General features: G+C 39.5%; 1 protein-coding gene and 1 long non-coding RNA gene across 2 annotated transcripts in view; both read right to left on the bottom strand.

Annotated features, from left to right (window-relative positions):
- Positions 1-17826, bottom strand: part of LOC101096891 — a 339394-nt gene that overhangs the window by 108758 nt on the left and 212810 nt on the right. The window lies entirely within an intron of this gene.
- Positions 15358-17752, bottom strand: LOC123385306. The gene is made up of 2 exons (XR_006597574.1): positions 17632-17752; positions 15358-15678 (listed from the first exon to the last, which is right to left on the bottom strand). It is a non-coding gene; the product is annotated as an uncharacterized LOC123385306 (long non-coding RNA).

Below are 17826 nucleotides of genomic sequence, written 5' to 3'. Positions count from 1 at the left end.
TTTGAAAACTACACAAAGAAATATGTTCAAAAACTATAAATAAATCAAGACAGAATCCCAAAAAGCATTCGAGTAATACACAGGAAGGAAGTAAAAAGGAACAGAAAAATAAGAAACAAAGATAGTGTGAAAATACATGTTAAAGTGGCAGACTTAAGCCTTACCATATCAACAATTACCTTAAATATAAATGGTCTAACTATATCAATAAAAAGGCAGATATTGAGAAACTAAATTTAAAAACATGGCAAATTATATGCTATTTACAAAAAAAAGTGCTTCAAATTCAATGACGTAGATTAAAAGCAAAAAGAAAAATGAAAAAACCTATCATGCAGACATTAATTTTTAAAAAATGAGATTGGCTATCTTAATATCATATAAAATAGATAATTAATATCGGAGAAAATATCAGAGAAAACAGAGCTCACAGCAAAGACAATTGCCAGAGAGGAGGATTATATAATAATTAAATGATCAATCTACTTATAAAATATAACACTTAAATACACGTGCACCAAACAGCAAAGATGCAAAATACATGAAGTGAAAACTGATAGAGCTGAAAAAGAAATAGAAAACTTCCCAATTATAGTTAAGGATTTCAGCACTCCCCTCTCATTAAATGATAGCACCGTTAGACATAAACTCAACAAGGATATAGAAAATCGGACCCACACAATCAACACACAATATCAACTGAAACATGTACGCTATACCCAACAACAGCTCAATATACATTTTTTTCGGGTGCCTATGGGTCATTCACAAATATATCTTGGGCCATAAAAGAAACTTCATCAAACTGAAAATAACTGCAATCATGTAGAATAATTTTTCTGATCATCATGAAATCAGACCAGTGATCAATAACAGAAAGACAAGAGGAAACCTTTAAGCCCTTGGAAATTGAACACACTTCTAAATTGTCTGTGGGTCAAAGAAGAAACCTCAGAGGCAATAAAAAATAGAACTGAATAAAAATGAAGATCAACATTTGTGAGATTCAGCTAAAGTAATACTGAGAGGGAAATCTATAACACTAAATGCTTACATCAGGAAAGGGAAAAGTCAATAATCTAAGATCTTATCTCAAGAACCTAGAAAACACAAGAACAAAATAAAATCAAAACAAGCTGATGGAAGAAAATAATAATGATTAGAATAGAAAGCAGTGAAACTGAATTGAATTTCCAAAAAAAAAATTATTAAATTAATACACCTCTAGCAAACTTGGCAAAGACAGAAAGAGAGAAGAAACAACTCACTAATATTAGAAATTAAGTGGAATATTATTACAGATACTGCAGTCACAAAAAAGAAAAAGAAATACTTTGAATAACTAATGTTCATACGTTCAACAACTTAGAAGAAATAGATCAACTCCTCAAATACTAAAAGTAACCAAAATTCATTCCAGGTGAAAGAGATCATCTGAATAGTCCTATAACCATTAAATTAACTGAATTCACAATTCTGAAACTCTAGGCCCAGATAGTTTCCCTGCACAATCCTACAAAAATATACAAGAGAATTAACACAAATTTTATTTAATCTCCTCTAGAAAATAGAGGAGCGAACACTTTCTAATCATGTAATGAGGCCATTTGAACCCTGACACCAAAACAAGACAAAGTGCATAAGAACAAAAGTGCAGACCAATATCTCTCAGGAGCTTAAAAACTCCTCAACAAACTATTAGTAGATTGAATCCAACAGTGTGTGAAAACAATTCCATAGCTTTTCTATATGGCTACAGTATTCATTTCTGTGCGGCCTTGAGATAAGCACATAAATCAATGGACTAGAATAGAGAAGGAAGAAAAAGTTCAAGAAATATGCTCAATGGCTGATTTTTTAAAATATTTATTTATTTTTGACAGAGAAGGAGGAACAGAAAGAGAGGGAGACACAGGATCCAAAGCGGGGCTCCAGGGTCTGAACTATCAACACAGAACCTGACTCAGGGCTCAAACCCATGGACTGTGAGATCATGACCTGAGCCAAAGTGGGACGCTTAACCAACTGAGCCACCCAGGTGCCTCTCCATGGCTGATTTTTAAGAAAGGTGCAAAACCAACTCATTGGGGGAAAGATATCCTTTTTGACAAATGGTGTTGAAGAAATTCAACATCTATTCCAAAAATAATAATAATTATTATAAAATAAAATAAAATAAAAATTGACCTAAACCCCATTCCTTATATTAAAAATAACTTAAAATAGATCATCTTTTTGAAAAAAAAATGGAGAAAATATTTAGGGTCTTAAGCTAGACACGGAGTTCTTAGACTTGACACTAAAAGGCTGAACCATAAAAGGAGATTGATAAATTGAACTTCATTAAGATTCAAAGTCTCTACTTAATGAAAGACCCTGTTGAGAGGATGAAAAGGCAAGGTGCAGACTGAGAGGATATGTTTGCAAACCACATATTCAAGGACTATTGGTTTTAGCCAGCATGACATGTGTTACAGGGGGAAAACGACGAACTCCTCGTCTCTCCAATGACTAACTCACTACACTTCGTTAAAACTTTATTTTATGGTAATTATTCACACACATGATGCTTCATTTCTGCAAGTCTGAAAAGGTGAAAAAAAAATGTCTTAGTATAAGTCTGTGTGAGGTAAAGGAAATGCTATTAATTATGGTTTAAAAAATGCTATAGTGTTTTTAAAAAAAAATGATGACACTTTTTAAATACTTGACCTTAGGAAGTTTTATGTGAATTTACACATGCATGAGTATGTGCATGTGTGATTGATAACATCTTAACGCTGGAGAAGACATGCTTGCTGATAAAAACAATACACCGGCCTAACCATAAGGAAACTAACTAAAGAGAATTCGTTTGAAAAGACAGGGTGGATAAAATGGGCAAAAATATTTGTGGTTTGGGCTCTGCATTGCTTTTCACTAACTCATGTTTTCACAACCCATGTCTCTTCACTGCACTCCAGGAACCATCAGTGCCTTTAAAACTAGCATCGTGCCTTCTCTATGTTTATGTCTATGCACGTCAAAACCATTGCAGGATTTTTTTTTTCACGAGAGCTTCAAACCTACCAACTTCTAAATGCTCAAGGCCCTACCGAAATAGTTAAGGTCTAGTGGTCATTTAACAAGTTATGGCAAATAATCTTAACCAAAAAAAGGTTTTTCAAATAAAAGTGGGTCAAACTCGCTGGCTTCTAGTAATGCAAAATACTCAAAGACCACGTGTTAAGTATGGTGTTACAAAGTGCCAAGTTCTTCTCTCACTCATTGCCAAGGTGTCCGCATTCAAGAACAGATTGATTTCTCTAAGAAATAAGGAGACTTCCAAAAGACTGGCTGAGGGAAATATTGTTTCACTCAAAATCCTATTTTCTAATTTTTATTTCCTGTTTCTTATTCCATATGGATCATCTAATTAGACTGAGTGGAACATTCTGGATAAAATTAATTACTTCCCCTTTCTGGCCTTTTTTATTCTAACTTATTTCCACTTGGAACAAAGTCAACTGTATGTTCATAAGAAGTTAGACACTGGAACAAGGTGCACTAAGTGAGTCAGACCATTAAAGTGTTCAAAGCCAGACTCACGTTTAGAAAGAGTTAATGAACTCATTTATTCCTGGGATGACTCACAATAGTGTTTACTTTTCATTTTCATATGTGGTCTTACCAGTTTGAAAAGCACAGTGCTAGACCAAAGGCAGTGCTCCCTGCGGAGTACTTATAGAAAGAGCCTATAGTACGTCTTCTTTGGAAAAATGTCTACTCATGATTGCACTCCCAGGAAGAGTTGCAAGTTGTCAAACTCAGGGAATCAGAGTAGGCTGGTAGACGCCAGGGGCTGGGGAGGGAAGGGAAAATAGGGGGCCCTTCATCAATGGGCAGAAAGTTTCAATTATGCAAGATTAGTACATTCTAGAAGTTGGCTGTAGTACATCAGCCACATGATTAACAACACCGTTTTGCACACTTAAACATTGGTTAAGAGGGTGCATCTCATGTTATATTGTGACCACAATAAAATAATACTGAAAAAAAGAAAAATGAAAGAGGCTGTAGTTAAAATCAGTCCTATCAAGTAGAGCAGTTGTAAAGTCATGTCGGAAAGCCCGCTGCTTTGTCATGTCTGAGGTGCAAATTCTCCTCGGCCATGGTTTCTTGGATAATTCATTTAGTACATGTTATCCCCACAGGTCCTTATTTCCAACTTGCCCAAACTGTGCATTTAGCGTTGGGTACTTCTGGAATGCTCAGTTGAAGAGTGGGGCCAAAGACAAGTTTGTTTTATCCCAGGTCTACAGCGACACTTCCTTCCTTAAAAAATGCTCCCAAGCCTTTCTGGAAAGGTTCAAAATTTCCCAAACTGCTAGGTCGATGGGGGTGGTTCGTATTTAGTCCAGAACTATGACAGTATTTGTCGTCAACATGCACTCCTGCGATATCATTTTGCAAGGGTATTTGTCTAATACTGAGGCACTGAGTATCCACAGATTAAATAAGAGAGATTTCATCAAGGAAAAATCAGATTATTTTCATGGATAGTTCATTTGTTTGAGCAGTTGCTGAACAGACAAGGCATACTTGCATTTGTCAACCCACAGACTACAAAACACACGCGCGCGCACACACACACACACACACACACATCCACAAAACAGTGTGTGTGTGGAGGGAGGAGTCAGTACTTATTACCTCTGCATGAACGACCACATTCAGGAAAGTAAGTATCCTTTCAATTATTTCAAAAAGTGTTTCCAAAAATGACTTCATCAGTGATTCTTAAAGTATCAATAACTTGAAGAGTTTTGAAATGGCCCAAGTCAACTGAGTGGGAAGAATGACAAATCCGTTTGAATGATAACACAAGTGAATTGCCTTTTTTTTATGTTTCCTCACCAAGCTATTTAACAGCCCAGGTACAGAGGAAAAACCGAGCGTGATGAATATATGAGAGCAAATAAAACGTTGAGGGTGTAAAATGTCCCGAAAGCACAAATTGTAATCTGCGGTTGTCAGTCTAATACACACACACTCTGTAATTAGAAACATATTGGAATAGGGCAGCAAGCACGTATTCGTACTTTTCCCTCAAACCTTTATTCCGATCGTTCACACGTGACACATTCATTTTTATTGCCATTTCCACTCAAAACAAGAATTTTAAAGAGGCAGCCTGAAACCCTGCAGAATTTCTTGAACCCTTCCAAATAATGTTTCATCCTTCCCTCATGAAAGGAAGCAACACAGCCAGGATTCTAACCTGCTGGAAACGTTTTAAGCCCATCTCCTCTCTCTGCTCCCCAGATCCCTTTGACACACCCTTCTCCCTCCCTCCTTGGCGTTAAAGTGCGTCTCTACTTCCTTTACATCAGTGGGAACACTTCCCTTATGGGTGTCGGGATCCCTCAGAGGGGTCAGGGGCTGCCCTGCGGAGGAAATGACAAGCTGTGAAATGTAAAAGAACAATTCCTTCCACATGTTCCTTTGCTCCTGGAGCAGTGAGAGGCTGTCAGCTAGCATCGCTCTGGAACCAGGCAAGACTCTGCGTCGGAGTTCTGTCAAAACTAATTTACAATTAAAGACCTGCATGACTGTTTAAAGCTTTTTCGATTCCGGCAGTTTTCTGAAATGACTTTGACATTGCAGTGGATCAGACCAGAAACCACTGCTGTAATTAACTGCAGTGGATGGTGAAAAAACTCACGCAATAAGGCAAAGCTTAAAACAAATGTATACATAAATATATATAATATATATTTATAAAAATATATTTATAAAACTATATTTATAAAAATATATATTTATAAAACTATATATTTATAAAATATATTTTATAAAATATATATTTATAAAATAAATAAATATATTTTATAATATATATTTTATAAATATTTATATTTATAAATATATATTATATATTGTATAATATATTTATATTTTATAAATATTTATATTTATAATATTTTATATATATTTATATTTTATAAATATTTATATTTATAATATTTTATATTTATAAAATATAAATACATATTTTATAAATATATAAATATTTCAAAATATTTTATAAATATATATTTTATAAATATATAAATATATATATATATATGAGAGAGAGAAAGAGCAAGAGAGGGAGAGAGAGAGAGGGAGAGAAAGAAATCCTTACTACACCTCCAATTAACACATCTGTGGAAATTTCCTAGCTGAGCCCAATTTAGGGAGTTTAATGTTGCACCTATTGGAAATTGTATTTAGTTTATAAATAAAGTTACAAAATGACAATTTCATTGATCTGAAGGAAGGACCAAAGGAAGGATGGATGGATGGAAGGAAGGAAGGAAGGAAGGAAGGAAGGAAGGAAGGAGGAAGGAAGGAAGGAAGGAAGGAAGGAAGGAAGGAAGGAAGGAAAAGGAGAGTGGAAGGGAGGAAGGGGAAAGAGAAAGAAAGATTGACTGATCTTGACCACTTGACACTTTAACAGTTTTTAATTACTTAAAATACTTCAAAAGATTTTTCTGATTTAAAATAATTTGATGAATTTCCCTGATATATTAAGTAAAAGCATCTTCAAATTGCAGGTAATTAGTTTTTGTGCCGATTAATCACTTGGAAACATACTGTGGTGGTTCCCTGAGGTTCAATTTTGCATGCATTATAATCAACTCATACTCACTTATGCTATTTGAAAATCAAGAAACTTGGGGCGCCTGGGTGGCTCAGTCGGTTAAGCGGCCGACTTCGACTCAGGTCATGATCTCATGGTCTTTGAGTTCGAGCCCCATGCCGGGCTCTGTGCTGACAGCTCAGAGCCTGGACCCTGCTTCGGATTCTGTGTCTCCTTCTCTCTCTCTCTGCCCCTCCCCCACCTGTGCTCTGTCTCTCAAAAATAAATAAACGTAAAAAAATTTTTTTTTGAAAATCAAGAAGCCCAAAAGAACAAATGTCGTATCTAAAAAGTGCCTCAACATCTCACCAAGTGGTGATTCTGAAGTGACCATTCCAAGTTCTTGAAATCTAGGATGCATTTTATAGATGCACTCATTCCTTAAAAGCTAGCTGAGTGAGTAGAAATACACCTAACAGGAAATTGTTGGGGGCCAGTGTCTCCACAAACCCAACTCCAACTGTCAAAAGCAAAGAAGTCATATATATACCATTTTTAAATATCAGATTCATAACTCTTCCATACAAACAAGGTAGCAATGGACTTTCGAATTACTAACTAAAAGTATATGCCACTATGGTCTGGGATAATTAACAGTGCCTGAAAATTGCTTTCCTTATCTTACACATGAGAGAAAGGTGGCCTAAGGACTTTGGGGAACATGTGGAGAATTGTCTAAAACTGGCCACGCATACTGGAGCTCTGACATCCACACGGAAGTCCCCTTATATAACAATATGTAAAATATTATATAATGATATATACTAATGAATATACTAACTGAGCGCTAGTGACCAGCTTGTCCATGGCTCCCTGTTCTGAGTTCTGAGTATTATGGGCCTTCAGCTACTTTCTATCTATGCTTCTGTTCCCACTGTGGCTAATTAATTTTCCCTCCATTATGCCTCTACTTCGTGGCTTAGATTGAACACAATGGTACACGCTGGGCAGAGGCCTCCCACCAAGCCACCTAATACGTCACTAAAATAGAAAGACATGTGCATGGCCAACTGAGTTTTGACAAAGGGCTAAAGGCAACTCAGTGGCGAAAAAATAGTCTTTTCAACAAATGCTGTTGGAACAGCTAGACATTCACATGTCTAAAAAGAAAAAATAGTAATAATAAAAAAAAACTTCAATGTTCACCTCACACTTTATTCAAAAACTAACTCCAAATTGGATCATCAATCTAAACATAAAATGTAAACTCTACAACCTTCCAAAGAAAAAACATAAGAGAAAATCTTGTGCCCTAGGATTAGGTGAAGAGAGTTCATAGATACGATTTCAAAAGTGCAATCCATTAAAAAAATGATAAATCAAAATTCAAAACTTTTGTGCTGAGAAAGACATTTTAAAAAAATAAAGTCAGGAGGACCTGGGTGGCTCAGTCGGTTAGGCATCTGCCTTCGACCCAGGTCATGATCTCATTGTTCATGAGTTTGATCCCCACATCAGGCTCTCTGCTGTCCATGTAGAGCCCACTTCAGATCCTCTGTCCCCCTCTTTCTCTGCCCCTCCCTCACTTGTTCTCTCTCTCTCTCTCTCTCTCTCTCTCTCTCTCTCTCTCTTTCAAAAATAAACAAATAAATACAAAGAAGGAAAGAAAGCAAGAAAGCGAGAAAGAAATAAAGGCAAGCTACAGACACGGAAAAGGCATTTGCAAACCACGTATCCAACAAAGGATTTGTATCCAGAATGTATAAAGAACTCTCAAAATTCAACAACAGAAAAACCAACAACCCAATTCAAAATAGGCAAAATACTTGAACAGATACTTTAGCAGATATTAATATAAATGGCCAGTAAGCATATATGAAAATGGTTAATAAAATTAGCCACTAAAAGAACACAAATTGAAATTATGATTTCAAATTTAATCTGAATGTGAATTAGAAAAACTTTTGGAAAAAACTGACAATACTAAGTGTAGACAAGGGTGCAGAGCAACTGAAAGTCTCATGTGCTCCTTGCAGAAATACAAAATTGTACAGCCACTCTGTACAAGGGGAAGCTCCTTATAAAGTTAAGAATATACATAGCCTCCAACCCAGCAATTCTACTCTTAGGTATATCTCTTAGAAAAATAAATACTATACTCACACGAAAATTTGTATGTGAATATTTATAGCAACTCTATTCATAATCGCCAAAATATGGAAACAATCGCTGTGTCCTTTAATAAGTGAACAGTTAAAGAATGCGACATCCATTCAGGGGCATGTTATCCCGCCAGGAGTAGGAATGAGCTGTTGATACATATAATTCAGATGAGTCTGGAAGGCACTATGTTGGCTAAAAGGAGGCATTGGCAACAAAAAATTACTGTACTCCACAACAATTTTGAAAGTACAAAACTTTAGTGATGGTAAAGAGATCAGTGAGTACCAATGCTTACTGGAGGGGGTGGGAGCGATGGAGTAAGGGGTGGGGGGCCCACAGCAGATAGCAGAAAGAAAAAGGAAAGTGTTGGGGTAATAGAATGTTTCTTTATCCTGATTGCAGTGCTAATCACACAAATCTGGATAGGTGCTAAATTACATTAGCACTCCAAAAAAAGTAAATTTTATTGTATGTTGATTTTAAAAATAAAATAAATAACCTGTTTGCTTGACTTATTTCCATAGAAAGGAACCGTAAGGTCGGTAGCATTCAGAACCTATGCTCTTACTCATTCAACAAATATTTACTGCGAATCTGTGATGTGCTAAATATTGCTGTAAGCAATGGGTACACGAATCAACAAAACGAAGATCCCAGCCCTCCTCACAGAGTCTGCAGTCCAGCAACACCTCCTTACGTTGACTTTTCTAAGATGTAGTCAAGTAAATAGGGGCTTGAAGATGAAATGGAGCCAGTGCTTTCAGAAGGAGCTCAAGTCTTCATCTCGAGAGATGAGGGAGGCCTTATATCTAAGAGTATGTCTGTTTCAGGCCACTTGGGTGGCTCAGTGGGTTGAGCGTCCAACTCTTGGTTTCTGCTCCGGTCATGATCACACGATTCTTGGGTTTGAGGCCTCGGGACTCACAGTGCAGAGGCTACTTGGGATTCTCTCCCTCCCTCTCTCTCGCTCACTGCTCTTCCCCCACTCACACTTACTCTCTCTCTCTCTCTCTCTCTTAAATAAATAAACTTAAAAAAAAAAAAAGTACATCTGTTTCAAAGTCCCTTCTCAGAGTGTATCATCCCCAGCACGGCTGCAACGCCTACCATACTTAGGCCACCTCCCACCCTTGTTCTCATCTTCAGGAACCAAAACGAGAGAGGACTCAAGAATTTCTGCTCTGTCACAGAGAGCAGTTTCAGGTAACACAATACAATCAAACCAAATTAAAAGATCAATGAATTACCAGAATGTTTACTATTTTATTTGATTCTCTCCGCAAACTTGAAAATCAAAAATTCAGCCACTACTATCCTTATTTCATGTACATAAGAAAACGATCTCACAAAGCTTTCATGAATACGGAGCAGTAAACTTGTGATTCACACTGGTTTTCAGACTCTGGGTCCATATTACTCTCCCCTGTACCACAGCGTCACGGCCAAGTGAAAATCATTCCTTCATACCTCTCGGCTTTGGTAATCCAGAATTACCTAAGAAGTGCATTAATTCACTCATTTTTTTAACAAATCTGGATTGAGCAATTGTTGACGGCCAAGTACAGCAATGGAAGATGTAGACCTAGGGCCTATCCTCAAGAGGCTTGTAGTCTAGATCAGGAGACATACGATGAAGGCACAATTGTCACGAAGGGAAAGAACCCTGGGGTAACTCAGTGGAGGCACTGAATAGGGCCTCTTTGGGAAGGAAGTCTTAAACTAGATTATGAAGGATGAAGAAAGAGTGGCAGTTAAAGGCTCTTCCTGATACAGGAAATAGCATGAAAGAATACCCTCAGGTGGAAATCACGTTGCTTTATTTGTAGGAATTGAAGAAAACCAGAGCAATCAACAGCTGCACATCAGTGCTTCTCAACTCTGGCTGCACATTCGGATCACCAGAAGGAGTTTTGTAAGGATAGCGATGTCCAGGTCCTGCCCCCTGAGAATTTGATACATTTGTTCTGGGGCAGAGCCCAGACAAGAGTATTTGTTTAAAGCCCCACAGAAGATTTGATGTATAGGCAAAGTTTAGAAAGCACTGTTTTTATTAGGTTTGTCGAACCACAGATTCCAGGCAAATTTATGTTTTTTTTGTTTTTTTGTTTAAAATTTTTTTTTCAACGTTTATTTGTTTTTGGGACAGAGAGAGACAGAGCATGAACGGGGGAGGGGCAGAGAGAGAGGGAGACACAGAATCGGAAACAGGCTCCAGGCTCTGAGCCATCAGCCCAGAGCCCGACGCGGGGCTCGAACTCACGGACCGCGAGATCGTGAGCTGGCTGAAGTCGGACGCTTAACCGACTGCGCCACCCAAGCGCCCCGGCAAATTTATGTTTAAGTGTGAATAGACTTCTTTCGGAATTCATCCACATTTTGGTTAATTTCAAGTGGGTCTTAATTTTTTTTTTTTTATCTTTAGTCAAGTTCGAGTGGTCTGCTTCGTACTAACAAACTCACATCATATTAACCGATTTCAATATATGCGGCACATGACGCAAGACTAAATAGGGGCTCTTTGTTTCCTCTTATATATGACAGTACTTACGTTATGGTCATTGATGAGAGAGATCTAGTAAGAAGGAGACCATGGACTCCCCAAGAAATATGCTTCCAAAGATGGATGAAATGCCTATTTGCAAAGGAACATGGCATTCATGTAGCACCCACACGGGATCACAGGCTGAAGCAAAAAATAATTAGGGAATCAGGATAGAGCTATAATATTATTTCAAAGGTTCTTTGAGATGGACTTCCTGGATACATGGTTCTAGTCTTATGCCCCCCCCCCCACCCACGGAGGGCATATTTCTGACCCCTATATCCTTGACCCATCTCACAGTATAACACAGTCCCAATATATCTTAATAATGCTGGATAAAAGTGAGTGCCATAGTAATCTCATGTTCTCTAAGAAAGTACTTCTCTACACTTGTGTGGCTCAGCCGTTCCAGAAGGTATCAGAGCCCTGTTCATCGTTATTTTGTCCTCAGGCCAAAACCTACAGCAATTTTGAAAACAGTAGCTTATCTTGAGAGGGCCCAGAAGGGAAAGTACTTAATAAGATTAAGACACTTAAAAATTAGAATTCGAAGTAACATTATTGTTCCTTGGTGATTTATTACATTTCCTAAATTTCACAAGCAAAAAAAATTTTTTCTTTATGCTGCTGTTAGTTTTTTTTTTATTTTTTCTTAATAGAAAGTATCAAAGAATTGTTTTTTAAACTACTCTGCTTTTTTTTTTTTCCTTTACTCCTTTACCTCAGAGGAAGAATTATCCTTTCTGCTTTCCAAGACTAACCTCTCCCATCTATCTTGCTTATGATGGGAATTCTCCCCAACAGACCCTTACACTCTTGATTTTTCCTCCTCCGGATATTTTCCCATCGTTTATTAAGAGAGGGGTAAGTATTCATCCATTAAAAAAAAAAAAAAAACACACAAGTACAATCTTCTCTCAACCCTTCACTCCATTAAGCTGCTCTTGAAACTCCTTCACCTCATTTTTGAGAGCGTCTTCTATATTCACCGCCTTCATTTCTTCTTTTTTGTTCCCTCCTCTGGTCATTGCAGTCTGGTTTGTGCATTTCTTACCTATCCTTTAAAAAGGCATCAAAATGTACTTGATTTGCAAAGCAAACTATGTTTTCGTCATTCCTCAAGGATGAGGAATGTGTCATGTATCACGTAGGAGCTGCAAAGTCTAAAGCCCGACTCAGACCTACTGGATCAGAACTTGCATTTTAACTAGATCCTTGAGTGATTTGTATGCATTTAAAATTTGAGTAGGGCTTCAACAGAGTAATTTACTGATGTGACCCACCCCCCTGCTCCTTTCTTGAGATGCTTAAAATTCCATAGCCTTCATGATACCACACATTCTGGTCCTTCTACTTCATTAAAAAAAAAAAAAAATGTTTATTTTTGAGAAAAAGAGAGAGGGAGGGGCAGACAGAGAAGAAGAGAGAGGATTTGAAGTGGGTTCTGCCCTCTGCATTGAGAGTGGAGAGCTCAGACAGCCCAAGGCGGGGCTCAAACCCATGAACCGCGAGATCATGACCTGAGCCGAAGTCAAACAACTGAGCCACGAGGCGCCCCTCTACTTCTTCAGATTGCTCCTTTTCACTTGACTCTACCCTTTTCTTTCATCTGTCCCTTAAATTAAGGTTTTCCTATAGTTTTCCCACTGTCCTTTTTGTGATTTAGGCCCCATCTCTATTAGGATGACACCCATATGTCCCTCCTGAATTTAAATCCATTTTTTTTTCAACTCCAAGGTGGTCACAGTCTTACTAATTTCCCCAATACCTTAAACTCAATTTGATCAAGGGGCGCCTGGGTGGCTCAGTCCGTTCAGCGTCCGCCTCTTGATTTTGGCTCGGGTCATGTTCTCACAGTTTGCGAGTTGAGCCCCGCATCCAGCTCCGGGCTGACAGTGCAGAGCCTGCTTGAGATTTTCTCTCTCCCTCTCTCTCTTGGTCTTTCTCCCTTCCTCTCTATAAATAAATAAACAAATAACACACAAACAAATTTTAAAAAATGTATACTCAATTTGATCAAAACCAATTGGTCAACTTTTATCTGAAATCAGCCCCTTTAGGTACCTCACCTCTTATAAAAGCAAGACTATCTTCCTAGATACCCGAGCTATAATTTTCTCATTTCTCTTTACGGCACAACTTTTCATCTGCCAAATCCGGTTGACTCGACTTTAACATTTCTCTTGAAGAAACCCTGTTGATTGCATCTCGCTGCCACTATCCTATGCCGAGCCCTTACCATCTCGTCTTCTTTGGGCTGATGCGATGGCCTTCTTACCGGATTTCTCACCTTCAGTTACTCCTTTGCCCAAATCTATCCCCATACGTGTGTTGGAATCCTACAGTTCGTTATAGTTCTTCAAATATACTCTGTACCATTCTGACTTCTTAACTTCTCTTGTGGCTCTTCTTTTATCCAAAAGCATTTCCACCAGTGAATCCCAAACTACCGTTTTCACCCCAGGACAAAATTGTGAAGTTAACACACATTTTCCAGGTCACACCGATGTAGGATTTAAAACGGGATTGCATTAAAAAGAGTTCATGAGAACTCTCATTCATGAGAATGTCACCTGCCTCCAAAAGCTCACTTGTTTGTTTCTGAGAGTCCATCCGAGGGTTTCACATGAATTCACAATCTGCTTACTTATCTTCTCCCACAGCAGGCTCTGTGACACCTCGGATTACAGAATTATAGTATAGGGAACACAGTATATGCATATAACACAACCCAGTACGTCACAAGGTAGCATGTACTATACTGTATTGTAAACTCCCATGTCTCCCATAATTCCATTGAGGAGTTTCTCTCTTTCAGCAGGTTGCTCTTTCCGTGTGGTCCCCCTCTCCCTGGGAATCCCACTATGAGATGACTGAACCAGAGAACACATCTGATTAACAGGGTACATTTCCCACCTAACTCCTCTAACTACGTCTTTCTTATTCAGCCAGTTGCATCTGCTTTACTCCTCCAAGTCTGAAGTTTGTTCCAGAAAGCTTGATGGTCCTGAATTGTGAATAGAGCGCTGGTAGACCTTCCCATCATGTATCCAACGCGCGGGCGCGGGCGCAGGTGCGTGCGTGCATGCGTGCGTGCGTATTTCTCAGCGGAGGAGTATGCTTGGGCTCAAGTAAGCCCCTGCAAGGCGAGGATTGCATGCTATTTTGGTTTGCATTCCCAGAGAATGTCGTGGCCTTCTTTGTTGACGCTGGTTACACAATAAAACTTGCCCGAATTGAATGTTGCATCAAAAAGCATATATAGATGTTGCCAGAGACCATTGTGTATGCCATGTAGGTACACACAAAACAAAATTATCAAGCATAACAGATATTTCCCTAGTCTGCCCCCTAAAAAGTAAAACAGCCTAAAAGATGGTAATAATGCAAGAATTATCATGGCTCTTTTCTTCTAGCCTTTCATGAATACGTTCTGGCCTCAGGCATCCACCTATTTGCAAGGCTGATCACCGCTCAAAATACCGGCCGTGGGGTTAAATTCAGAATCTTCTCAAGAGTGCCTGTGTGTGTGTGTGTGTGTGTGTGTGTTTGCAAGTGAATCTTAAAGTCACTTTTTTCATGATTTGCCAGTGAATTTTAAAGTGTTTGCAAGCGAATCTTAACGTCACTTTTTCATGATTTGGGGGGTAGAGTGGATTCGGCAGATTCTGTCTGGAGCCTGTCAATATGAGACAGCTTGTGAGAGATCATAAACATATTTTTCAGATAGAAACGTGGCAGCCATGAACACATCACGTGGCCACCCCTTCCCTAAGGTTTACTCCTTTAATTGTAAATAGCCAGAAAGCCATCAAGCCAGAGTTTAATAAACTTTTAATTTGAAATGAATTACCACATGTTGTGTTTGTTTACCCATTATTAAATCTCTTAGCAACATATCAGTGGCAGAAACAGCATACTGTAGCACAGCCCTGATATATTAGAAAACAAACCCATGGGGGATATTAACTGCTAATAATATGTTTAGGAAGCCTCTAAGAAAAATAAATAAATATAACCAATGTAGCAGAGACATGTATTTGAAGAGGTTGTTATGTTCCGTTTTTATATAAATCTATTCTGAATGGGAGCAAAACATCCCCCTGCAGTCTTGGACTATGCAGCTCAAATCCGTCTCTGAGCTGAGAGCAGAGCAGATGCAAATCAGCCTTTTCCAAGCATTTTCTTCAAGCATAAAACATTCTTCCTCTCACGGTACACAGTGTTCTATTGATCATGTCAGTATTTATGTTTCTTGGAATACCACCTGTCTTCCTTTTAGGGGAACTGAGGGCAGCGTTCTAAAAGCTAAGTTCTGAGCATGGTGCAGAAGGTGTGGAAAATATAGCCACAGTCCCACGAGGAAAAACTAGAAAGCAAAAATGATCTGGTGACGAAGAGTCTGAGAGTAATTGCTTTGCGTCTTCAGCTCAGTATCCTAAAACTAGGTTAAAATGTCAGTATCACTGAAATATTATTACTGTTAAGGCAGAACCTATTTTCCCAAAAGTTGAAAATTCTAAAATAAGATTTTTGGTTCCATGCTTAATCCTAAAATGTTGGGAGGAAAAAAACAAGGAAGAAAGAAAAAGAAAGAAACAGAAAGAAGGAGGGAAAAAAGAAAGGAAGGAAAAAAGAAAGAAAAAAGAAAGAAGGAAAGAAAGAAAAAAAGAAAGAAGGAAAGAAAGAAAGAAAGAAAGAAAGAAAGAAAGAAAGAAAGAAAAGAAAGAAAAAAGAAAAAGAAAGAAGGAAGGAAGGGGAAGGGGGAGGGGAAGAAAGGAAGGGGAAGGGGGAGGGGAAGGAAGGAAGGGGAAGGGGGAGGGGAAGGAAGGAAGGGGAAGGGGGAGGGGAAGGAAGGGGAAGGGGGAGGGGAAGGAAGGGGAAGGGGGAGGGGAAGGAAGGGGAAGGGGGAGGGGAAGGAAGGGGAAGGGGGAGGGGAAGGAAGGGGAAGGGGGAGGGGAAGGAAGGAAGGGGAAGGGGGAGGGGAAGGAAGGGGAAGGGGGAGGGGAAGGAAGGAAGGGGGAGGGGAAGGAAGGAAGGGGAAGGGGGAGGGGAAGGAAGGAAGGGGAAGGGGGAGGGGAAGGAAGGAAGGAAGGGGAAGGGGGAGGGGAAGGAAGGGGAAGGGGGAGGGGAAGGAAGGAAGGGGAGGGGAAGGAAGGAAGGGGAAGGGGGAGGGGAAGGAAGGGGAAGGGGGAGGGGAAGGATGGAAGGGGAGGGGAAGGAAGGAAGGGGAAGGGGGAGGGGAAGGAAGGGGAAGGGGGAGGGGAAGGAAGGGGAAGGGGGAGGGGAAGGAAAGAAGGGGAAGGGGGAGGGGAAGGAAGGGGAAGGGGGAGGGGAAGGAAGGAAGGGGAGGGGAAGGAAGGAAGGGGAAGGGGGAGGGGAAGGAAGGGGAAGGGGGAGGGGAAGGAAAGAAGGGGAAGGGGGAGGGGAAGGAAGGAAGGGGAAGGGGGAGGGGAAGGAAGGGGAAGGGGAGGGGAAGGAAGGAAGGGGGAGGGGGAGGGGAAGGAAGGAAGGGGGAGGGGGAGGGGAAGGAAGGGGGAGGGGGAGGGGAAGGAAGGAAGGGGGAGGGGGAGGGGAAGGAAGGAAGGGGGAGGGGGAGGGGAAGGAAGGAAGGGGGAGGGGGAGGGGAAGGAAGGAAAGACGGAAGGAAGGAAGGAAGGAAGGAAGGAAGGAAGGAAGGAAATCTATATTACACATACACATTTTTTAGTACCCCACAGTGGCTTGAATTGACTGGACATTTGAACTTGGAATTTAAACAAAAAATCAACTGCAATGTTTTCTTTTTATCTAATGAAATTATAATCATTTCTTCTACATTTCTTGATTTGTTAATTCTTGATGATATTCAACCATCAGAAAAGATTTAGACATTTATTTCCTTTTCTATATCTAAGACTCCCAAATTAAACAGGTAATATTCGAATGTTGAAGTAATTTGTTTTCACAGAATAAAGGCATCCCAGACCCTCCTGTTGGAAGGCCTGACCATCTGATTCAGTATAAAGAAGAGACATTGGGCTGAAGTCATTCTCCTATAGACACACAGTAAGTCTCAACCACAGTGGCCACCCATGTCCTCAATAGAACTGCCCCACCAATTTGGAAAGATTCTAAGTCTGGCATTGGCTGGCTTTTTATGGCACTGTTTTTTCTTACACTGCCAGTGCCTTAGGCTCATTCTATGTACCCCACCATTCCATCCTCCCCTTATCACACCAAGCATATTGACAATAGCATTGTTATCCACCTAAAATAAAAAAAAAATTAAAGTCTTAAACTTATTAAGCTCTAACACAGAACGCTTAAACTCAACTTAAACCTGTGCATTTTGAAGACAATCAGCTCTACTCATTATCCTGCAAAACTAGACCGTGATGTCAGTCACCCATCTTCTCTGGCTACAAGTAGAACAAATCCAAGTTCTCAAATGTGGGAAACAATACACCTTCATCAACTTGCTTGGTAGTGTTGGCATTGACAACCTAGGTTCAGTATATACAGTAGTCTCCCTATC

This window comes from Felis catus, chromosome B2 (genome assembly GCF_018350175.1).
Source record: "Felis catus isolate Fca126 chromosome B2, F.catus_Fca126_mat1.0, whole genome shotgun sequence".
NCBI lineage: Eukaryota > Metazoa > Chordata > Mammalia > Carnivora > Felidae > Felis > Felis catus.
The sequence above is the reverse complement of the archived record's forward strand: the minus strand, read 5'-3'. Positions and strand labels throughout refer to the sequence as shown.